The sequence below is a fragment of the Dromiciops gliroides genome, chromosome 1, assembly GCF_019393635.1.
Source record: "Dromiciops gliroides isolate mDroGli1 chromosome 1, mDroGli1.pri, whole genome shotgun sequence".
Lineage (NCBI taxonomy): Eukaryota > Metazoa > Chordata > Mammalia > Microbiotheria > Microbiotheriidae > Dromiciops > Dromiciops gliroides.
This window is the reverse complement of record NC_057861.1, coordinates 235754926-235780599: the sequence shown is the minus strand read 5'-3', so window position 1 is coordinate 235780599 and position 25674 is coordinate 235754926. Positions and strand designations below refer to the sequence as shown.

Here is a 25674-nt window from a genome sequence, read left to right as displayed (position 1 = left end):
ACCCCACCCCCCAATGTCTAAGCTGTTGTCAAGGCCTATCAATTTCACCTTTGCCACCTCTCTTCAATCTGCCTCCTTTTCTCTTCTGACACTATCACCACTGGTGCAGATCCTTATCACTTCGTGGCTTGGACTATTGCCATGAACTCCAGGATCAAGTTCAAAATGCTCTGTTTGGCATTCAAAGCCCTTCACAACCTAGCCAGGTTATCATGGGAAGGCAAGAAGATTGGGTTGATTAAAACAATTTTTAAAAATTAAACCACAAACCAACACATTGATCACATTTGAAAATGCAGTGTCATGCACTTCTTTAATAAGTTGTTTCTTTTTTTTTCTTCCTTTTTCTTCTTCCTCCTTCTCCACCTCTTTTTCCACCTCCTTTCTTCTCCTCCCTTCTTGTCCCTCTGTCCATGTGGGGAGTCATACCCTTACACATGGGTGCTCTGTTCAAAGGAATATAAATTTTGATCATTTATCCTTCACAAGGTATCTTGAGATTTGTGGATTAGATTTATTTGTCTATAATTGTCCCCCACCCCCCCAAAAAAAACCTGGGACAATTGACTCTTTTGTCTCATGTAGTTTTCATTTATGATTTCTTAAAATATAACTGGAAAACCAGGCTTTGTTAAAGCCCATTGTGATTCAAATGAAACTATTTGACTATGCCTTTAAGCCCAAATCACTCTGGTTCTCACTGATTGGCTAATAACAGGTCCCAGTCCAAGCCTCACTTGCTTAATGGGTTTTGATACTCCCAGTGAATGTGAATTGCAGTTGTTTCTATTCTGGCCAAAAACTGAAGGTTTTCCCCTCTCAGACCAATTCTTTTATTTCACGGGGTTTTTGTTTGGTTTGGTTTGGTTTTTTTAATGGATCAATGAGGGTTAAGTGACTTGCCCAGGATCACACAGCTAGTTAAATATCAAGTGTCTGAAGTCGAATTTGAACTCAGGTCCTCCTGAATCCAGGGCTGGTGCTTTATCCATAGCACTACCTAGCTGCCCCCTCCCCCATTTGGGGCAGGGCAATGAGGATTAAGTGACTTGCCCAGGGTCACACAGCTAATAAGTGTCAAGGGACCAGTTCTTTTATGAAGGCAAATTAAGTCATCTTTTGCCTCAATTCTTGCATGGCCTTTAATTACTGAATGGGCATTGCCTCAGATGAACTGAGAACTAGGAAAGACCTTAGCTTAATAGGCCAAGGCCTCCCACTGCATCCAGCGCCATAGCCAGTCCTCTTCACCTGTGTCTAGCTACTGGATTCAATTGACTCTGGTGGAGAGAACAAGGCTGATGACTTTGCACAACAATGTCATACTCAAATCGATTTCACTTTCAAGTCAAGATATCGCTCACCCTCCTGATGCCACTGGTCCTCTACAAGAATGAAGGACAGGGTCTTTTTCCCAAAGAGATCATAAAAAAGGGAAAAGGACCCACATGTACAAACATATTTATAGCTGCTCTTTTTGCGGTAGCAAGGAATTGGAAATTGAGGGGCTGCCCATCAATTGGGGAATGGCTGAACAAGTTGAGGTATATGAATGTAATGGAATATTATTGTGCTGTAAGAAACAATGAGCAAGCAGATTTCAGAGAAACCTCGAAGAACTTGAATGAACTGATGATGAGTGAGATGAGCAGAACCAGGAGGACACTGTACACAGTATCAATAACATTATGTGTTGATCAACTGTGATAGATTTGATTCTTCTCAGCAATACAATAGTACAAGATAGCTCCAAAGGACTCATGATGGAAAAGGCTCTCCAAATCCAGGAAAAAAAAAAAAGAACTGCGGAATATGGATGCAGATTGAACCATACTATTTTTTTTGGTTTTGGTGCTGTTGTTTTTCTTTTTTGAGGTTTTTCGTTTTTGCTCTGATTCTTCTCTTATAATATGACTAATACAGAAATATGTTTAATGTTATTGTACATATATAATCTATATCAGATTACCTGCTGTCTAGGGGAGGCTTATAAAAACAAATGTTGAAAACTATCTCTACATGTAACTGGAAAATAATAAAATACTTTTATAATTAAAAAAAAAGAATGAAGGATGAACAAAAACAAAAACAATAGGTCTCTGATACTTCTCTGACAGGCCAAGAGGTCTCTTCTGCTCTTTCCCTAACTTTTAGCAGCATCTACATGGATGGTTATGGGATAAGCATTAATACCATCACTAAAAAGTGAAAGGAAGGACCAGTGTGTGTGTGTGTGTGTATATATATATATCACACATATATATCACATATATATCTATATCTATATCTATATATATATCACATTTCTAAGTATTTTCTTGAAGGGTATATTTGAAAAGACATGTTGACTTAACTCTTGTCAACAATACAATGATCTAAGACAATCCCAAAGGACTACTGATGAAACATACTATCCACCTTCAAAGAAAGAACTGATATTGATGGAACACAGACTGAAGAATGCTATTTTTTACTTTCTTTCATTTTTTTTCTTTTATTCAAGTTTTCTTATACAAAATGAAAAAACAAAACAAGAAAAGACATGTTGAAGCCAGGTTTCAAAAGACTTTAAAATAAAGGGTAATAAGGAGTCACTGGAATTTGTTAAGTAGAGGAGTGGCATGATCAACCTTGTACTTAAGGAAAAGCTGGCAACAGTGTTTAGGATGTACCGAATTAAGGAAACACTTGTGGCAATAAGAATAATTTAGAGGTTGTTGCGAAAATCTAGGTGAGAAGTAATGAAGTCCCGAACAAAGGTGGTAGCTCTGTAAGTGAAGGGGTCTAATGCAAGAGATCATATAGAAACAGAAATCGCAAGATTTAGATAATGAGGAGTCAAGGATACTGTGGAGGTTACAAACTTGGAGTCCGACTAGAAAAATAGTGGTGCCTTTGACACAAATAGGAATGTTTTCAAAATGGGAGGCTTAGGGATAAAAATAATGGGTTCTGTTTTGAATGTTGAATTTGAGATGTCTTCAGGCTATCCAATTTGAAATGTTCTATAGGGACTGAACTATGGGATTGAAGCAAGCTCAGGACAGACACTCAGGCTAGATACGTAAATCTAGGGGTCACTGGTATGTACAGGAGAGTTAAATCCATGGAAGCTGATGAAGTTACTGAGAGTATAGAGGGAGAAGAAAAGGCCTAGAAGAGAACCTTATATAATACTCCAGTTAGGGGGTGTGATAAGGATAATGAGCCAGCAAAAGTCATAGAGGAAAAGGAGCAGTTGCATAGGAAGAGAACTAGGAGAGAGATGCCATGAAAACGAAGGGGAGAGCATCTGGGAGAAGAAGGTGGTCAAAGGTATCAAATGCAGTTAAGTGGGTTGAAAAGGATGAAGAAAAGACCATCAGATTCGGCAATGAAGAGCCTTGCTAACTTTGGAGAGAGTAGATCTGGCTGAGTGACAGGTTTGGAAGCCAGATGCAAAGAGCTGAGGAGAGGAAGTGGGGACATTGTGTTGGTAGCTTTTTCTAGGAGTTTGCTGAGAAAAGGAGACAGAGGATGATAAATTGAGGAGGTGGGTAGAATGAAGTTTTTTAAGTGTGAAAACCTGGACATGTTTGAAAGCTATCAGGAGGGAAAGGTTGAAGATTTAAGGTGGGGGATTTTGTGGTTGCAATCTGTAGAAGGAGATGGAAAGAGAATGGGATTAGAAACATATAGAGGGGCTTACCTTGGCTTGGAGAAGGCTCCCTTTTGTCAAAAACTGGAGGAAAGAATGAGGGAATGGGAGGTGAAGAGAATGGTAGGAAATGCTTAATGAATGCTAATAAATGTTTATTGCCTAAGAAAAAGGGAGTTCACATCAAGTACCCCCGATTTTCTCAGTAAAGTTAAGAGGCAAGTTTCTCAGCTAACAGAATCGTAAGAGGAAGGTGTGGAAGTTTAAGGAGGGAGTGACATAGGGAATCAATTGGGGAAATAAGAGGACTACTTTCCTGCAGTGAGGGCCCAGTTGTCCACATGGTTGTGAGACTTTCCTCCAGCTTTGTTAGCAGACGGTGAGGAGTCAAGAAGGATGATAGTGGGAGTAATCGAAGGCTGAGATTTCACATGAAACAACTGGCAATAAGAAACTGTAAGATGAGCAGTTCATAGCTAGACAACAATTCATCTGAAAAATATTTGAGGCTTTTTGTGGGCTGTAACCTCCACAATGTTGACAGTTAACGAGTGCCAAAGCTAATGTGATTCTAGGCATTTAAAGAGACACAGTGGTAGGTAATAGGCTTGCTGTAATATACGTTAGTTAGACGATATTTGGAGTACTATGTTCACTATGGGATGTATATTGCAAGAAGGACACGAATGAGGAGAATGCCTGGAGCAGGTAAGAAGCAGAAATTGCAAAGGCTAAAGATTATGTTATATAAGGATTTGGTTGAAGGAATTAGGGATGTGTAGCCTGGAAAAGAGAAGGCTTATGTGGAAAATAATGCCTATCTTCAAATACTTAAAAGGATGTCATGATGAAAAGGCCCCTAGGGCAGCATTACACACAATCAGTAGGAGTTGTAGAAAGAAAGGTGGCTTTTGGTTCTGTTAAGGGCTGGAGAGGAGGGGAGGGACCAGCACAATTTGAATCAGACTTGATTTTGAACTCAGGCCTGGATTCCTCTTCCCCCACTTTGCCTCCAGGTGCTAGGGGATTAAAAACTTCTAGAGGGTGGGTCATTGCCTCCAGGCATGCAAAATTAGAGCAACAATTAGTGTTAGAATTGGGAAAAGCTGCAGGAATCTCTTCAGGTTTCTCTGAAAAAGCATGGTTGGGAGAGGGAGTGATATTTCCTTGTGTGAGTAAGTTGCTGGCTCTTTTAACAAAAATAAAAAGAAAAATAGAAAATCCACAAAAACAAAGCATTAACATGATCTTATCCCCCATTTGTCTGGTTAAACAGACTAAAATCAAAAATAGGGTAATTAGGGAGTTTAAAAGGTCCATTCGAAAAAATTTAAAGGAAAACACAGTCAGTGCGCCAGTACTTAGCAGTTAAAGGGAGAGGGAGGGGAAATTTCTTACCCAACCAGCAGATCAGAAGACTGAGGGTTAGCTTTCCTCTTCGTGGTCAGCCATCTGTTAAGGGCTAAAATTCTAGCTAAACTGTCTAAAATATCTAATGAGTGGTCGCCAATAAATTACAAGCTTTAGCAAGAGTTAGACTTTTAAGCATTTATTAAGGAGAATAAGAATTTGGTAAAGAGAGAGAGAAAGGCCTAGATTTCTATCTATTAAAGGGAGAGCACATTTTTAGCTCCCTTCTCCGCCAGCGTCCCCAGGAAAAAGCCCGAGACTGAGCGCCAGTCTCTTCCTTCCTCCTCCCACTACCCACGTCACTTCCTGACTCCTGGTCTTGCCCTCAAAGACCTTCCCTTCATGGGCAGAACTCTTCTACAGTAAGTATCCAGCAGGTGGCGTTATTCCAATCGTTACAGTTCCATCTGAGAAGGGTCATACTAGAAGTCAGATGTCCACACATACAAGAAGCTGCTTCTTTAAACAGAGGCTGGATGACCACTTCTCTTGTAGGCTAAAGAGGGGTTTCTTTTCTCTGACATCTCCATCCAACTCTCAGAGCTTAAGGGCAGTTAAAAAAACCAAAAACCTTTAAAGCAGGGTGAAGCATTGCTAAAGATAACTAAATCTTTTAAAACTTTTTTCACATTTTAGAGATAAATCTGGTTAGAATCTTTTATTCTACAAATGTTGATATTTTTCTACCCTATGCAGAATGTTACTACATTCATCTTTTTTTATTAAAACTTTTACTTTTAGGGCAGCTAGGTGGCACAGTGGATAAAGCACTGGCCCTGGATTCAGGAGTACCTGAGTTCAAATTTGGCCTCAGATACTTGACACTTACTAGCTGTGTGACCCTGGGCAAGTCACTTAACCGCCATTGCCCTGCAAAAAAAACCCAAAAAAACAAACAAACAAAACAACAACAACAACAAAACCTTTTACTTTTAAGTAAATATCTTGCTTGTTAGGTGTTCATTGGAGCTTGTGTGAAATATGTTTCCTCTTTTTTGCTACACAATATAAAGCTGTGAATTACTCAACTGTGTAATTCACCTCCATCCCCAACCTTATGCCTCAGAAGGCCTACTTCCATCTGTGTTTTCAACTTCTTGAATGTGGAAATTGCTCTGAAGATTATGTTAAGGAAACTATATATGAAATATTTAAAAACTCAAACTTCAAAACCTTTGTAGGCATTACTGCTCTTACAACTAAAAAAACAAGTATAAACTGAGTATTTCTGGTAGTTAAAGAATATAATCACCTCATTTTTTAATATTTGGAAACCTCAGTGGCTCAACATTAAATAATTTATTATTCAAGTTCTGTATACCTTACCCCTCTGAGAAACTGTAAGCCATCCCTTTACTTAGTTACTTCCTTTTGTCTTCGTTTAGTTTATAGTGAGAGTATCAAGATTGATGATTGGGGGGGGGGTCAGCTAGGTGTCGCAGTGGATAGAGCACTGGCCCTGGAGTCAGGAGTACCTGAGTTCAAATCCAGCCTCAGACACTTAACACTTACTAGCTGTGTGACCCTGGGCAAGTCACTTAACCCCAATTGCCTCACTTAAAAAAAAAAAAGATTGATGATTCAATTTCTTCAGTACTAAATTATCTTGTTGGTCAATGAACAAGGATTTCACATTTAGATGAACAGCTAAGTTAAAGTTTATAGAATATCTAAAACAATGTACTCCTCAGTACCCTCTGCCAACTTTTCTAATATTCTGCCACCACCATGGCAGAAGCAAAAGTATGCTACACAGAACTAAAAAGCCATTTTATATTTTTATTCTATGTGTTGCTATGGCCAAAGAATTTATCACCAGTGGCCAAGTCTACTGGTGATGAGCTTTTCAGTATTTAGCTGGACTTTTACCCTACTGCTAGGACCATATTTTCTGGACTTTCTGGTATAGGAGACCCTGCCTGAGCCTTCAATCTGCTAGCAAAGCCTTTGAGAATCCATAGTTATCTTCATACTATACTGTAGCACCAAAGTAGTACTTCATAGCCATTATACAGTGTCGCAAAAGTCTTAGTGGAGTTTTTTTAGCTACTAAAGTTATCTATATCTATATGTATTATATCCTTCCAGCTGGTTCTAAAACCAAGTTATAGCCTTCTGAATTCATGGGATCCTGAGTGTTTTTTTTCTGTCCATGCCTGTCCTGATTGAGGCATTACAACCTAGCCTGTAAGACAGGGATCAGGTTATTTTTCTAAACCATAAATTTCTTTTAAAAAAAATTGTGAGACCACTATTGGAAACATAATTGAGACTTGGCAGTTTATATCTTCAGAGGAGAATATTCTGGAGTTGCATCACCTTTCTATAAATTAGAAATTAACACTAATACTCTGTGCAAAAAATTATCCATTAAATATGTATTGCTTAATAATTTTCCTAAGGGGCATTCACCTTGATCAATGTCATGCTCCTAATCAAAATTTTGGAATCATTGTTAATATAGCTTATTCCATTCCTTTACAAAATATGTAATATTTAGGGTAAGGAAAAATCCCTAAATCTCACACTTTTCTGTTTCTGAAATAAATAAAATTAAGAGCTATTAAAGAAGCTACTTCAAAAAGCATATAATCAAATGATTTTTTTAAAAGTCTGAAGGTTAGGTGAGACTTTTAAAGAGGCATGTAGACTTTCTTTGTTTCTTTCTTTTTCTTTTTTTCTTTTTTTTTGGCTGTGTGAGGCAATGGGGAGGTAAGTGACTTGCCCAGGGTTACACAGCTGTTAAGTGTCAAGTGTCTGAGGCCGGATTTGAACTCAGGTCTTCCTGAATCTTGGACTGATACTATATCCACTGCACCACCTAGCTGCTCCCCCCTCCCCGCCGCATGTAGACTTTCATAAAGAAAACAGAAAAATAGTTGATATTTATTGAATTCAAAATAACTAGAGAGGTAACTCATCTCATTAATTCAGAATGGTTTCCTGCAAGGCTTTGCTCAATGGACCTTTAATGAGAAACACATTTCTGAAGGAGTGTAATTAAAAATTACCACTAAGATAATTTCATTCCTAGAATAACATTCAAATTTAATGGATTTATAAAAAAACATAGTAGAAATTCAGTAAATGCTTCAGATAGACATATTAAGAATTTAACCTAACATGAATGACCTGATAATAATCATTCCCAAAGCTATTTTGATTTAACATAAAAGTGTCACCAATCATTCATTTTAATATGAGAAAAAGACATTTTAAGTTGTTACCAATCTTCTCTTTAAAACTAAGAGCTTATACCCTGTGACAAAGAAAGGGAATTCAAAGCATGTATAAGGTTCTATCATGTGGTACTGATACATTTTTAGGACTGGACTCAAATGTTCACATTATTGGAACATTAATGTTTTTCAGAGAAAAAAAATCTTAATATTAAGAGAAGCAGGAAGCTGAGAAGAATATTTGGCAGAACACAGGGGTAGGGTTAAATAAACAGAACTCTAGAATGCAAAAAATGAGATAAACTCCTATAAAGACCAAAGGACCACAGGAGGGGTATGGCAAGCAGGCTGCCCACAAAGCAACAATAGTCATGTTTTTATCTATTATTAATTTACTGTTGCACATATGAAAATGCCAAGTTCACTGAAAACTTAACTGTGATAAAGACAATACTTTATCTGTATATTTATTTAAGATTTCATAAATAAAATTTATTTGAAAAAATCCCAACATCCCAATACTCATCAGCTATGTTCTAAGGAAAAGTTATCTACGTGGACCTGCTCTTCCTCTATTACATCCTCGTCCCCGGCCTCATCCTTGGCCTCTGCCTCGACCTCTTCTGGCAACTACAAATTCAAACCACAAATTAAATGTGCTTCTATTATGACTAAATTATTTAGAAAAGAATTTATGTATTAGGAAAGATCTGAGGTATTTTTAAATAATGTTTAAAATGTGACAAAATATTTTATTGACAATCCTCTCTAGAGAACACAGTACATCACAAAGTTATTGAAGCACATATATTATCCCAGATATCATAGTTCAGCAGAGTAGAAGTAGAGAAATCTGTTGCTAATCCCAGCTGCAGATAAGTTAACTTCTCTTTGAGCCTCCATAAATGTCCTTAGCTGCATAATGGTTTTGATAACTTGCTCATTTCAAGGTGTGGCATGGGTCCAATGTAATTAGGAAAGGAAAAAATGCTTTATAAATTGTAAAAGTCCTATACAAAAGTAAGGTATGATTTCCTTTTCTGAAATTTGGTGGAACAAAATGTTGCTTCTGAAAATCACTGCACTCTTGCCAAGCAATAATGTTTAAAGGTAACTGGGATTCCAAATACAATAATATAAAGCCATTCTTAAAATATATTATATGTAGACAATGTTAAGAATGATGGTCCTGGGGCAGCTAGGTGGCACAGTAGATAGAGCACCAGCCCTGGAGTCAGGAGGATGTGAGTTCAAATCCAGCCTCAGTCACTTGACACTTACTAGCTGTGTTACTCTGGGCAAGTCACTTAACCCCAATCACCTCACTAAAAAAAAAAAAAAATTGATGTCAAAGAGTGATGGTTCTGAAGTCAGAACAGCCCAAGTTCCCTTAGACAGTTATTAGTTGTTTGAGCCTTTTGTTAATTAACTGCTGTCTGCTTCAGTTTCCTCATCTATAAAATTGGGACGGCAAAGCACCAATCTCCCAGAGTTGTTGTGAGGATAAAATGAGATAATAAACCTTTATTAAATGGCTACGTAAATGCTAACTATTATTATTGTTATTATTATCATTGTACAAGGCACTCTTTCTAGTCAGTTCTAATTGATGGCGAGTTCCTTCTTATATAGTTATAAAAGTTATCTCTCTGTGACTGAAAATTACTGGTCCTTGTTCTAACCTGGAATAGACACAGTAAGTCAAGTTTTTCTACATTCAGGTCTTTCAGATATCTGAAGCTACCACTTCCTTTCCTTCCAACCTCCCCCTCCTCCCCTCCCATATCTTCTTTTTTTCTGGGCTAAACATTTCTAATTCCTCTAACCATTCTTAAAATAATGTAGTCTCCAGATCTTTCACCATTTTGGTCACCTTACTCTGGAAATGATCCAATTTATCAATGTCTTATTTTTTCGTTTGTTTGTTTGTTTGTTTTTAGTGAGGCAATTGGGGTTAAGTGACTTGCCCAGGGCCACACAGCTAGTAAGTGTTAAGTGTCTGAGGCCGGATTTGAACTCAGGTACTCCTGACTCCAGGGCCGGTGCTCTATCCACTGCACCATCTAACTGCCCCCAATGTCTTATTTTTAAAAGAGATGCCTAGGACTAAAAGTAATATTCTGGCAAAGATTATACACCCTTAATCCCTGATTTCAAATCTGCTCTTATCTTGAGTTAATTCCATAGTGCTTCACCTTAATATCCCCTTAGTCAATAGTTATTTTTTCCCAAACTGACATTCACTATTACAATGTATAGTAGTTCCTATTTAAAATAACATTTAAGTTTTGCTACATATTTAAATGTCATTCCCCTTGCCCATCCCCAACAAAGAAAAACATCAGTTATTATTGTTTTATTCCCAGCATAAAATGTAATGCTATTGCAGTTAAATAATGGAGAATGTAAACTCCTTTTAGGTACTGTATCACTGTTGTATTTGTATCCAATCACACATGGGGTCAAAGATTCAGAGGTGGATGCAATCCTTTTTTTTTTTTTTTTGGTGGGGCAATGGGGGTTAAGTGACTTGCCCAGGGTCACACAGTTAGTAAGTGTCAAGCGTCTGAGGCCGGATTTGAACCCAGGTAGGTACTCCTGAATCCAGGGCCAGTGCTTTATCCACTGAGCCACCTAGCTGCCCCAATGCAATCCTTTTTACAAATGAGGAAACTGAAGCCAGACAAGTCCACCCCAGTAGTAAACATTAGAGGTGAAATTTGAATCCAAATCCTTAGGCTATAGAGTCAATGCTATTTCCACTGTACCAACATCAGGTACTTATAATAAATGCTGTTGAATGATTAATCATAATGCAACAAGTACAAAGTTTATCCAATTTCTTGATTAGTTTCTGTCTGTAATCATGAAGGAAGATTCTCCTCCAAAGACTCGTTTCCTATTTTCACAGATAGCTCCTCTCCATCATTGCATCTACAGTATTCTCAGACTCTGTGAGTACACAACTAATCTTTATTACAATGTGAGGGCATTTCAGAGCATAAACTACACCCCGCTGAATTAGGTTACAAGCATAAAGCTTCCACTTTATTTTTCTTGGCAAACACTTAAAGCAGTAAATAATCTTTTCCAGGTGTTTCCTGATTACACTCCCTTTTTTGATCATCGAATCCTGCCTTGGGCTCACTGCCCTCTTCCAAAAGGCTATCCTACTTTCACCACCATGCCAACAGTTATTCCCTCACTATGCTCGAACTCTAAAATGCTCTCCTTATCATCACTTAATCAGGTCACTTAATCGGTGTCCCCTGCACTCTGATTAACCTTTCTATTGACACTCTTTATTTCATTTACTGGGGGTAAGAGGAAAAAACCAACAGGTTGAGTAGCAAGGTGAAATGTAACAGGCATGTGGATGGAATCAAGTTACCCTCTCATGAATATGAACACCCACAGTTTCTCTGAGTTGAGTACAGTACTGAATTTGAACTCAGTTCAAACCCTCCTCAGACACTGACTAGCTGTGTAGACCCTGGGGACCTCAGCTTCAGTTCCCTCACTGATAAAGTGGAGATAACAATAACACCTGCCTCCCACAGTTGTGAGAATCAAATGAGACAACATGTATCATAAATTATGTAAATACTTTTAATACTTCTAAATGAATTTTAACTAATACTTTTATGTCTGGCTAATTACTCTAGCCCCTTCTTATACTCCTCTTTATCCTAAGTTCTTTTGTTTTTCCAAACTCCTAGTTTCTATCAAGGTTTTCAACCTCCTTTCTAAAAAGCTCTTATAATTCTTCACAACTCCAGCTCTATCAACCAAGAATTATTAGCTTATTTTTTTCAAAAATATCTATCTTCTCAATTACATCTCAACAAAAAAATTTAATATTTGTTTAAAAAAATTTGAGTTCATATTCCTTTCTCCTTCCCTCCCCACCTTGAGAAGGAAAACAATTTAATATTGATTATACATGTGCAGTCATGCAAAATATTTTCATATTCATCCATCTTGCAAAAGAAAACTCAGACTAAAAAATTAAGACTAATAAAGAAAGTTTTTAAAAGTATGCTTTAATCTGCATTCAGACTCCATTAGCTCTTTCTCTACAGGTGGAGAGCATTTTTCATCATAAGGCCTTCAGAATTGAAAAAATCCTTATTCAAATAATCTGCATTTGATAAGTGGGAAATTATGAGGATAGAATGTACTTTATGGTTTGTTTTTGTTTAAACCATTTTTTTCTTTGTTACAAGGAATGTTTTCAAGGTGAATTGAGGGAGCTAGATCTGGAAATGACTATGATGAAAAGTAAAAGGCATAAAATGAACTTTTAAAATAAATTCATTTCCTGCCACCACCACCCCCCAAAAAAACCTTACAAAGCTGAATTTCATGAATAGTCTCCTAGATCTAGTCAAGTAAATCATTCCAAATTTGCCAGGATTATTGAATGTTTTTACCACAAACTTGTAACAAAATGATGAAGAAAAACACTCCTAGAAAAAACATTCGAGTGAATTTTTTTTTCTCAGTAGACGTTCTACAGAGAGGTATAGATGCTGCATTAGTCCTCATAGCAGTACACAAAAGGGATCTGTAGACCTAGATGAAGTTCCTAGCAAGAAATTAAGGAAATCAGTTAACCTCTTTTGAGGCAAGATACCATTTTGTTTATCAGTTACCTTTTTGTTTCTGTTTAGTTGTTTGAATCATGTTCAACTCTTCATGATCCCATTTGGGGTTTTCTTGGCTAAGACACTGGGGTGGTTTTGTCATTTCCTTCGTTAGCTCATTTTACAGATGTGGAAACACAGGCAAACAGGGTTAAGTGACTTACCCAGGGTCACACAGTATCTGAGTCTGGATTTGAACTCAGGTCTTTCTGATTCCAGGCCCAGAATTCTGTCCACTGTTCCACTTATGTCCTCCAATATTATTTAAATGCAGAGAATAATTTGTATCAAAAATATTTAATAGCTAACAACAATACTAGTCATTTTTAATCATGAGCTTTAAGCTTTTAGCCCATATCTTCTATTCTCCTTATAGCTGGGCTTAATTTGGGGCCACTAACCAGGGGAAATTAAAAAAGATTTCTCTACCAACAGCATATCTGCACAGGAGCATACATGGATTTGGAAGCCATAAGAAAGATTTCTTAATACTTTCTTATAGAGCATGCTTTGATCATCTGAATCTATGACCTCACCAATGTGGTACTTCTTCCAGTGGTATAGCAAGCAACTCTTCATGCTTAGGAATCCTGTACCACTCCTCTATCTTTCCCTATAAATCCTCCATACAATGGCCACTTAGTGCACTTGGGGCCTTCCTCTAGATCTCTTGATATTGCCTGGATAGCAAACATAAATTATCCATCAATTATCACTCATTCCACAATATGACTGGTTTATCTTCTCTTCTGGTCATTTAGTTCTTTGGTGACATTTTTTTTTTATGTTGCTTTTGCTAAAAAATTCTTTGTTGGGAGCATGTTATACCTGGTCATGCCCACCACATGCCTTTCCATTGCCTTTTGTGTGACTTGTAACATTAATTCTAAAGGCACTGTGGTGTTCCATGACTTTCACATAGCATCAACAAAAAATAACAATGTTAAAAAGATGGTTCTTTGTTTCAGAAAGTATGAGGTCATTAAGAACACCTGTAGAGTTTGCCAAAGGCAAGACAACTCACTTTCCTCTTCCTGTTCAATTCCAAGACCAGTTAATTGTCCATCAAATGTCAAGAATATCTCTGTATATATACTTTCATGTATGTATATAACATACTAATAAAAGGTATCTAAGGATTGGCTAGGGCAGCTAGATGGTGCAGTGAACAGAATGCCAGGTCTGAAGTCAGGAAGACTCATCTTTCTGAGTTCAAATCTGGACTCAGACACTAACTGTGTGACCCTAACCCTTTTTGCCTCAGTTTCTTCATCTGTAAAATGAGCTGGAGGAGGAAATAGCAAACCACTCCAGTGTCTTTGCCAAGAAAACCCCAAACAGTATCATGAAGAGTCAGACATGACTGAAAACAACTGGACAACAAAAAAGGATTGGCTATCCATTAAAAACTGGGCAAGAGGCATGCTTTACTTTTTTTCTCCTGTGTTGATAAGACATTGTTTTTGGAGTAATTATGATTTTCACAAAGAAGCTCTGCAACATTCCAGGACATAAGGCAATCAGCCAACATATGCAGTAATAACTAGCATTTATACAGTACTCTAAGATTTGCAAAGTGCTTTCCAAAAATTATACTATTTTATCCTTATCACAGCCCTGAAAGGTAGGTACTGTCATTATTCCCGTTTTAAATATGAAGAAGCTGAGGCAGGCAGAAGCTAAGTGACTTGCTCAGGGTCACACAGCTAGTTAGCCTTGGAAAATGATTTTGAACTCATCTTCCTCACTCCAAATCCAGTGCTTTACCCACAGCGCCATCTAGTAGGCAAAATGGGAATAGAAGCATCTTGATTACCACAAGCACACAGAATCTCTCTGCCACTTAAGAGAAAAAAATGCTCAAATGCCTTTCAGCATATTTCTCCCTGTTTTATAATTTGCTTGATATAAATAATCAGCAGATCATAAAAACAAAGTTATATTCAAGGTATTTTCTATGATGGAGGAGTAGCCTTAGAGTCTTTACCAAATTAAATGCTTTTAAAAATAGTTAACAAACAACCATGACAGGATATTGCATTTTCTACATTTTACTTAATTATGGGACTAAAGGTGTGATTTCCCATAGGGTATCATTTGTAAAAGTCTTATTCCTTTCTCATACCTTTAACAAAGATGTCTCCTATGAAGAGAAGAGCAAAAGAATAAGCACTTATATTATGCCTACTATGTGCCCAGCACTGTGCTGAGTGCTGGGGCTGCAAAAGGAGACAAAAGACAGTCCCTGTACTCAAAGAGCTCACAATATAATGGGGGAGACAAGATGCAAATATATATACAAACAAGCTATATAGAGGAATATTATTTGATCCTTACAACATCCCTAGGAGTTAGGTGCAATTATTTCCCCCGTTTTACAGGTATGGAAACTGAGACAAACAATATGCTCAGGGTCACATAGCTAGTAAGTGTATGAGGCTACAATTGAACTCAGCTTTTCATGACTCCAGAACAAGTGCTCTATTCACTGTGTTACCAGCTGCCTCATAAAAATCTAGGAGGAAACTACTCTCATAAAGATTTTACTTGGAAAAGTTGGTTTTCAATAAGATTTTCATAATGCCTGACAAGAAATATTAATATTCTATACCTTTCTACCCCAACCCTCAAGCACCTGATGTTTTCCCCTCTTTCGAGTATCACTACCACCACAGATTTCTTCTGAGTACCCCAGTCTGGTTCAGCTGTTCTTATAAGCACTGATTTCTTTAGTACATTTCTACTTCCTCATGTAATACATCGATATCTGTGATAAGAGTCAAATATATTGATTACACTGGATAATTTCTAATAAAAATTTTGACCAATCTTTTCTTGTTTTTCATCTTTCCAATTTTATCTTTAAAAACTCTCAGGATGGACCAAACAAGACATAGAGAACATGCAAAATGTAATTATATTAAAAATGTTTTGTACAAATAAAACCAATGCAACCAAGATTAGAAGGAAAGCAGAAAGCTGGGAAACAAGTTTTACAGCCAGTGTTATTGAGAACTGAATAAAATTTATAAGAATACAAGTCACTCCCCAATTGAGAAATAGTTAAAGGATATGAACAGGCAGTTTTCAGATGAAGAAATTAATGCTATCTAATGTTAGATGAAAAATGTTCTAAATCACTATTGGTTAGAGAAATGAAAATTAAAACAATTCTGAGGTACCACTTCATACCTATCAGATTGGCTAATATAACAGAAAAAGAAAATGATAAATATTGAAGATGTAGGAAAACTGGGACACTAATACACTGTCTGTGGAGTTGCGAACTGATCCAACCATTCTGGAGAGCAATTTGGCACTGTGCCCAAAGGGCTATAAAACTGTGTATACCCTTTGACCCAGGAATACCACTACTAGGTGGCAAGGAATTGGAAACTGAGGGGATGCCCATCAATAGGGGAATGGCTGAACAAGTTGTGGTATATGAATGTAATAGAATACTATTATGCTATAAAAAATGGTAAGCAGGCAGATTTCAGAAAAACCTGAATGATTTACATGGACTGATGCTGAGTGAAATGAGCAAAAACCAGGAGAACATTATACACAGTAACAGTAACACTGTGAGATGACCAATTATGATAGACTTAGCTTTTCTCAGCAATACAATTATCCAAGGCAATTCCAAAAGACTCATGCTGGAAAATGCTATCCACATCCAGAGAAAGAACTAAGGACTCTGAATGAAGATTGAAGCATACTCTTTTCACTTTTTTTGGTTTTGGTTTTTTTCTGTCTTGTGGTTTTTCCCATTTGTTCTGATTTTTCTTTTCCAACATGACTAATGCTGGAAATATGTTTAACATGATTGTACTATATGATCTATATCAGACTGCTTGCTGTCTTGGTAAGGGTGGGAAGAAAAATGGGGAACTCAAAATATTTTTTTAAAATAATAAACATTTTTATTTATAGTTTTGGGTTCCAATTTTTATCCCTCTTTTCCTTCCTTCCTCCCTTCCCCTGTCCCTAAGGCATCAAACAATCAGATATGGGTTATACATGTAGGATTATATAAAACATTACCATATTTTTCATTTTTTACAAGAAAACTTGATTAAAAGAAAAAAATGAAAGAAAGTGAAAAATAGCATGCTTCAGTCTGTTCCATCAATATCAGTTCTTTCTTTGGAGGTGGATAGTATGTTTCATCAATATTCCTTTGGGATTACCTTAGATAACTGTATTGTTGAGAATAGTTAAGTCATTCACAGTTCTTCATCAAACAATATTGCTGTCTCTGTGTATAATCTTCTCTTGGTTCTGCTCACTTCACTATACATCATTTTAAACATGTCTTTCCAGGCCTTTCTGAAGTCATCCTGTTTGTCATTTCTTATAGCACAATAATATTCCATCACCATCACATACCACTGTTTGTTTAGCAATTCTCCAATTGATGGGCATTCTTTTGATTTCCAATTCTTAGCCACCACAAAAAGAGCTGCTGTAAATATTTTTGCACAAATAGGTCTTTTTCTCTTTTGGGGGATGTCTTTGGGATATAAAGCTAGCAGTGGTATTGCTGGATCAAAGGGTAGGCAAGTCACTTAACCCCAATTGCCTCACCAAAAAAAAATTTGATTTGCCTCAATTGAATAACATATTTTCTCATTTGTATTCTTCCTTTAATGATTTTGAACTTTACTCTAACAAGCTGATTGTTGTTGTTGTTGTTTATCCTTCCTTCTTGAAAAGGTCCATGACATCAGGGAGGTGATGCCATGACTTTCAGTGAACTGGATTTAAGTGAGGGAGGGCTGTGCAAGGTCACCAGCCTCACTCTCTTCCCTGTAGCCATCTCAGTCCAATGGCAGGATACAGATCAGGATGACTAGAGATGGACCCGGATGCAATGGGAGACCTTGGTCTTTTTAAGATAAGGTCTTTCACAGGTCTCTAGTCAAAATAAATTTTTTTTAAATTAAAAAAAATTTTTTTTATTTTAATTTTTTTGGTTTGGGGGTGAGGCAATTCGGGTTATTAAGTGACTTGCCCAGGGTCACACAGCTAGTAAGTGTCAAGTGTCTGAGGCCAAATTTGCACTCAGGTCCTCCTGACTCTAGGGCTAGTGCTCTATCTACTGCACCACCTAGCTGCCCCCCCCCCCCCCCCCCCCCCGTCAAATAAATAAATAAATAAATGGGGTGGGGAGTGAAGACCCTCAGGGTTTTGGCCAGAAACAAGTTGATGGTGAGATTGTAAACAGATAGCTGATTCATAAATGACTCACAAAGATAGCCAGTTATTTCTTGTTTGTTAAAATGCGATCAATTTTACTTTTTAAATTCTATTTGAAACTTGCTTCCTGTCACTTTTCTTGAAGAAAGTATTCATGATTAATTAAGCATGAGACTTCAGTATCTACAAGCCTGTGGACTCTTTGTATCTTACTCCTGAACCAAGTTTTCCAACATGTCTTTCACTATTCTCCCACATGTAAACCTTTATACTGAAGTGTGGGCAGTTTTCAAATATTGAAATATATACTTATTTTTAAAAATAAATTTTTACGATAATTTTTGCTTTTTATATCACTAGAATTTCTCCCAACATCCTTCCCCTCCCAAAGAACCATCCCATGTAACAAATATTTTTTAAAAAGAGGAAGAAAAAAAGTGCTGATTTTTATTTAATTTGAAATTCTTCCTAGAATTTCACCATTCATTATAACAGAAATTAGTGTATATATTACAATTCTCTTCCTATGTTCCTTTTTTTGCAAATGTTTATCATGAACACTGCAAGACCAGATGAACAAATGTCCTATCAAGTTATGTTTTTTGTAGCCTCTGAATACATGATAAAACCTACTCCATGAACTGCTTTATTTATCCCTCTAAGGATAACCTCCGAGCCATCTGTCCATTTAGCTCCATCTACATTTCACCATATATTTTTATTTACAGTGAGAATACCAAAATTTTAACTTTAATTTTTTTTTGCAGGGCAATGAAGGTTAAGTGACTTGCCCAGGCTCACACAGCTAGTACATGACAAGTTTCTGAGGCCAGATTTGAATTCAGGTCCTCCTGAATCCAGAACTGGTGCTTTATCTACTTTGCCACCTAGCTACCCTGAGAATATCAAGAATTTAATGACTTAATTCCTCCTGGAGCATATCCATATTTTTGCTCCTGGGATAAGGATGCTACCTAGAGAGCACCAATAGCTAAGTTCCTGTTTACAGAAGGTATAGATGTAGGATTCTTAGTGCTCTTCTGTCCCTTTTTCTCCCACTCTGTCACTATCACTACAGAAATGGAAGAGGATCACAAAAAATGGGGGGAATTTTAAATTTGTTGTTTCATATGTTATCATCACCAAACAATCAGCCTGTTGGTGATAAGCTTCTTTGTACCTGAGCCTGGTTCTCTGAAAGCCGACATAGTATTTGTGGCCAGTACCACCCTCACAGCCTTTTCAGCATGGTCAAATGCTCCAGGGATTATGCACCACCAAGACCTCCAGAATTTAAGGTCACCTCTACCCCATGATGCTCTATGCTCTAGGGAGCATCAAGAGGCAATAAAGCCCACCTTGATAACACTCAAAATAAATTACTATTTCTGTAACAAACATGTAGTAAAAATATAATTAGATTAAAGGGGTCAAAAAAGTTGATTTAAAAAATATATATAATTAGAACTTGGAAATAGATTTCAAATGTAAACTTTAGAGTTAGTAATTTATTTCATATGTGATCTTTAATATAAAATAAAGTCCTACTCATTATATAATAAAATTTTGACAAATGACTCCTATTTCAATTGTTGATAACCAAAATTACTGAGGAGTATCCTATTTTCTCTCTCCTACCTAAAAATCCTAAGCTAGTCCAAAAAAAGGTTATAACTTGAGAGGTACTCAATCAAAACCTTCCCATTCAAAAGTTTTATTCTAATAAATAAAAAAGTTTTCATGCAGAACATGATATCTAGAATTTACACAAAGATATAAAACCAAAAACTATTGTTCAAAAGATTATGAACAAATAGTTCTCAAAAAAAGAACTGCAAACTATTAATAACCATATATAAAGATTACTCTATCGCTTCATTAGGAATGTGAATCAAAACAACTCTGAAGTTTCATCTCACATATAGCATATGGACAAAGATAACAAAAGAGAGGAATAATTAATAGTAGAGTTGTGGAAAGATGCTCACGCTACTAATAGTGTTTTTGGACCTAAGAATCAGTCTAGCCACTGGTACAATGCTAAGAAAGTGACTAAAATGTTCGTACCCTTTGACACAGAAGATTCTACTGCTTTGTACTTACTTCAAGAGAGTCAATAACAAAAGGAAAAGACTCCAGTGGTTGGCTGGAAAACATGATTAACCATTCTCCTTAGGGTAGTTAAGAGTGACGTACCCTTGTGGGGGTGTTGAGTATAGTTTTAGCAGTTATAGAGACAGGCTCCTTTCTTACATATATTGTGGAGATCTTTAGGTGTGTCTTATTTCTTTCCTTCTTCCAGTGATCTCATAGCAATCCAATCTGGCCTATCTCTTCCCCTATGCAACCCCTCCAGCATTACCTCTGCAGCTGTTCCTAACCCTTTCCTCCCCAGCTCCACCCAAGCGCCACTGGAATCGATTCCATAAATGAGAAATATTTTCTATATTAACCCAGATTCACTTTTTGGAGGTAAAACAAAAAGATACATACTAAGAAAAAAAACCTTACAAAGTAAGAATTACATATTAGTATCACATTGCTCTTTTACCATAAAAAAAGCGGTATAACTTTTGCCAATGTACAGTCCTTGACTAAAATAATGAAAAATTTCTCAAGGAAACTATTTGTTATATTTTTGTTGTTGAGTCATTTCAGTTGTGTACAACTCTTCATGACCCCATTTGGGGTATTCTTGGCAAAGAGTCATTTGTCATTTCCTTCTCCAGCTCATTTTACAGATGACGAAACTGAGTCAAACAGGCTTAAGTGACTTGCCCAGGGTCACACAGCACCAGATTTGAACTCAGAAATATGCGTCTTCTTGACTCCAGGTCCAGCATTTTATCTACTGCAATACCTAGCTACCTTTAATAACTACACATATTTATAATGGGATTTGATTTTCTTGCTTTCTCAATGAGTATGGGAGGAGCAGGGGGAGGGGGAGAATTTGGAACTGAAAATAAAATTGAATTTTAGAAAATTTATAAAACAAAAAAGAGGGGCATGCCAAAGTTCTCACCACTTGCTTGCTGAGATTGGGGATGTCAAAAATAATAGATGACTATTGAATAAAGAGAAGAAATTGTTATTAGCATATAGGAAGAAGGTTTTGTGGCAACAGTCTTCCATGCTGTTGATTTTAGTCCACAATGATGCACCTTAAATTTGATGGATATTGCTAAACTCTGATCTAGACAAATACTAAGACATACAACATTGCCTTCTTTGACCTACCCATCCCTTTCTGATTTGTCTGGATCCTCTTTGGTTAAACAAATTGAGTTCTGTTAAGTGAAAAGCTGGGAAGTTATGTCTGTATTAGAGCTGATCTGAACTAATTTCTTCAGCATTCACATTTTCCTTTATTTTATCTTAGTCAATTGGTAAATATGAAGCTGTACTAAACAGGTAACTACTGAAGAGTTTGGCCTATCTAAAAAACATTATAGATTTAAAGGTGAAAGGGACCTGGGAGGCCCTTGAGTCCAGTCCTCCTACTTTTTACATACAAGGAAACTGAGGCACAGAGAGGTTAAATGACTAGCTCTAGATCATATAGCTAGTCCATGTCTGAGAGGGGATTTGAACCAAAGTCTTCTTTATTTCAAGTCCAGTGACCACTACACTACACTGCCATCTACCAAGTAAGTGAAGCATGTAGATTTTCCAGACTATGATATGCAGTTGGAAAGAAAACCTATAGAGATCTTCCATATCCAACAGACACTACAAATGGACAATGAGTTAGCTCCAGAAATGAAGAGAAGAGTGGGCTAGATTGCCTTCAGAAAATTGCGGTTTAAATTTTTTTTAAATAACCCTATGCTTATCCCTGAAACAGAGGCCCATATTTTTAATATCAATAGCCTTCCAGTGATGTTATATGGCTATGAGAAAAGGAACAGACATTTTCTGAAGAACTGAAGTTAAGGAATGCCCAAAGGGCAGACTACAACATATTACAAAAAAGGAATTATGCAGAAGCAATGCAATGGATATCATCAAAGCCATGTATGAGTGAAGAAGTTGTTGGGCTGGTCAGGTGGCAATAGCAAGGAATAACAGATGGATAAATTCTGTGCCATTTGGCAGATTATCTCTCTTTTTAAAAAATTTATTTGTGGGGCAGCTAGGTGGCGCAGTGGATAGAGCACTAAAAACAAAAAAAAGGAAAAAAAGAAAAAAAATTTATTTGTAATTTTTTTTGTTTCTTTTTTTTGCAGGGCAATGGGGGTTAAGTGACTTGCCCAGGGTCACACAGCTAGTAAGTGTCAAGTGTCTTAGGCCAGATTTGAACTCAGGTCCTCCTGAATCCAGAGCCAGTGCTTTAACCACTGCGCCATCTAGCTGCCCCCTGTAATTTTTTTTTCAATTGTTTTACAGGTTCTCTTAATGTCAGTGGAACCCAGGAAGATCCCCAACATGTTTGGTGGACCCATGAATGAATGAAAGCCTGTTATTTGCGTATAATTAGGAAATTCAGTCTCCTGCTGAGACAAAGAACTAAGGCTAAGTTAAAACTAAGCCTTTTTAGCAGCTCACAGAACTCAAGTTCTATATTGTATATAGAATACTGTATTGTACACAGAAGTATCTCTACCTTTAACAGTGATTGGAGTCTAGATTTTGAACTGGAAGGGCCTACCTTGGAGGTCACCTCATTCAAACCCCTGATTTTACAGATAAGGAAACCATGGCCCAGAGATATTGCCCAGGGCCACATATGTAGTGATAGACTATTTGAACCCAAGTCCTCTGATTCCAAATCCAGAACTCTTTTCGCTGTTTCACACTGTCTCCCAACTAAGTCCCCTATCACTGTGCTTTCCAACCCCTTGCCCATTTCTCTGGAAAAACAAAACACCAAAAACCCCAACACCATAAAATATTAAAGCTGAAAAGGGCCTTAGGGATTAATTAATACAACTTTTCCCTTTTGTGGATGAGGTATACAGAGATCAAATGACCAGCCCAAGGTCATTCAGCTTCATGGATATTACTATCAAGAGGAATTTAAAGGAAAGACCAGTTGTTGGTTTATAGAAATCGCAGGGACATTTTACTAAATGATGATGTGATTTCACATTTTCACAAAAAAGATCACGTAGACTTGACTAGATAGTTGGTAGAACAATAATCCTTGGTACTTTCAGAAAAATAAAGATTTCATAAAAAACTCACCTGTTTCCCTCTTCTTAGATTTAACTTTATGTTCAACATCTACAAGTAGTGTATCCAGAGGTAAACTATCTGGCAAAATTAAGTATCAAATGTGGAATACTCAGTGTTTCCAATTGTATAGGTTCTCTGTTTTTCAGGGTTACTTTAACAGCTTTAAGATGCGTGTTCATACTGACATCCACTCCTGGGAAAACCAAAACAGAAGCAGATGATCAAGAACAAGGACCAATTCTGCCACTTCTGGTTTTCTTACTTTAATGGATTTTGCTCAGTCTTATGCTGTATGTTTAAGACTATTAAGTATGGGAAAACCAAAGTTTCTTCTAAACAGGAAGTAACTCTTTGCTTAACTTTACTACTCCTGAATGGGTCCTGGATCCTGCTGATGTCCTTAATTCTGACCCAGATGTCAAACTTTGCTGGATTGCAAAACCTACCTTCATAACTTAAAAGCATTTCCTGGAATAGATAGACTAAGTAAAACAGGACTTGTCCTACTTTATGTCTAAATATTTTCTGTTGCAATGATCTAGGTCAAACAGCCAATCAGTGGAATTACACAATATCTTTACTTTTCTTTCCTCTTCCTGTCTTTCTTTTCTCTATTTTATTATTAATCTCTAATTGAGAGAGATGTGTCATGGAACCAAAATTCAGATGAACAAATCCTCCAACTTTCCTGTGGCTTTGGTAACAGATGACAGGCAGAGGCACATCTTGTCTAACCTAAGTCACAGCGCTCATGCCTCCATACCTGTGATTGTTTCGTGTACCTGGGTTCCATTCTTTTTTTTTTTTTTTAATTTTTTTTGTCTTGTTTTTGGTTTTTTTTAGTGAGGCAATTGGGGTTAAGTGACCTGCCCAGGGTCACACAGCTAGTAAGTGTAAAGTGTCTGAGGCTGGATTTGAACTCAGGTTCTCCTGAATCCAGGGCCAGTGCTTCATCCACTGCACCACCTAGCTGCCCCCCTGGGTTCCATTCTTCAATTCAATAGTTACTGTTTCATGACTCCATTTCATCAAAAACCTGAAAATTCAAATACGTAAAATGTAATCAAAGCATCGGTCCACTACTGCAGCCTCATTATAGGTCAACTATGGCCTACAAAACAACGTTTTTAAAATATTTTTTAAACTGAATTCAGTGGCCTGAAAAAAATACTATTTGTCATATGGGGTGGCTCCGGGGATGCGGAGAGATAACACGGGATATTATGTAAGCAGCAGAAAAGGTAAAAAAAAAAATTTGTGTGGCTTGGAAAGCAACTGATGTCTGAAATAAAAACTTATCAATAAAAAAAAAAATTTAAGTGGCTCGTGAAGCAACGGTTTGGATCCAAACCATACTTTAAAGCATCTTTGGTTTCCACATCACTCTAGCACAGGAACAAGCTCAGTGAGCTTCCTAGAGCCGCCGGCTACCACAAAAGCAGGATAGAAGCGCAGCCTCCGCCGCCCCCGCGGAAGGGTCAAAGCACGAGGAGGTGTGATAAAACCACTCACTCCGCGAGCAGCGTTCCACAAACAGAGCCGACTGTGGGCGGCCCAACCGGGGAAGGGGAATGGGGAGGGGGAGAGGGAGGAGGAGGCGGGGGCGGAGGAAGGAGGGAGCGCGAGCCTCGCGGTGGTAGCCGTTGACTGACACCCCTCCGAGGCGGGTTTTTCTAAGCTGGACCACACAAAGTCCGGGGACCTCTATCTACTTCACACTGCCACTAGTTTTCACCTCACTAGCTTCATCCCTGCAGCGGCGTGGTCGTCGCAAGCAAGCCACGAGCGCCAATTTAGGCGAAAGTGAATGACACGCCCCCAAACGCTCAGCCCACTAACCCGGAAGTAAAGAGCGCGCGAGCACCCTTGGGAGGAGCCTTGTGATTCCGAATGCTGGAAGAGGAAGTTTCACTTAAAACTTTTTTTTTAAACTGATAGATTTTGTTTAAACGCAACTGAATCTTTCCAACCCAGACCCCCCCCCTCCTTCAGCCAAAATTAATTTCGAGAAAATTTTAAGGGTTACATTTCAATTTTAACTGACCCTGGAAAAAAAAGTTTTAAAAAACCCACCAAAACGGCAGAGACTCTAAGCTGTCTGAGCACTGAGAGGTTAAGTGATTTGCCCAGCGGCATACGCCATGTATCGTGAGCCGAGCCTAGAATTCAAGTCTTCCTGACTCCCAGGCCACCTCTCCATGATATTCATGCTTGATACTATAAAATGGAAATAATGGACAATTTCTCAAGTCATTAAGTCGTGCAAAACTTCAATTTACTCATCGGTGAGATGGGAATAATTGCACCACCTACTTCACAAGGCTGCTGTGAAGAAAATGCTTGGCAAAACCCAGTATGTGAGTTATAATTAAGCTGAAATGGGGGCAGAAGTGAAAAGTCTCTTCTTTCAATGAATTTACCT

At 37.5% G+C, this 25674-nt stretch overlaps 1 long non-coding RNA gene across 1 annotated transcript; it reads right to left on the bottom strand.

The window, feature by feature from the left end:
• Positions 1-391: 391 nt before the first annotated feature.
• On the bottom strand, positions 392-25061 carry LOC122740233. The gene is made up of 3 exons (XR_006354717.1): positions 24988-25061; positions 23262-23445; positions 392-446 (listed from the first exon to the last, which is right to left on the bottom strand). It is a non-coding gene; the product is annotated as an uncharacterized LOC122740233 (long non-coding RNA).
• Positions 25062-25674: the final 613 nt, after the last annotated feature.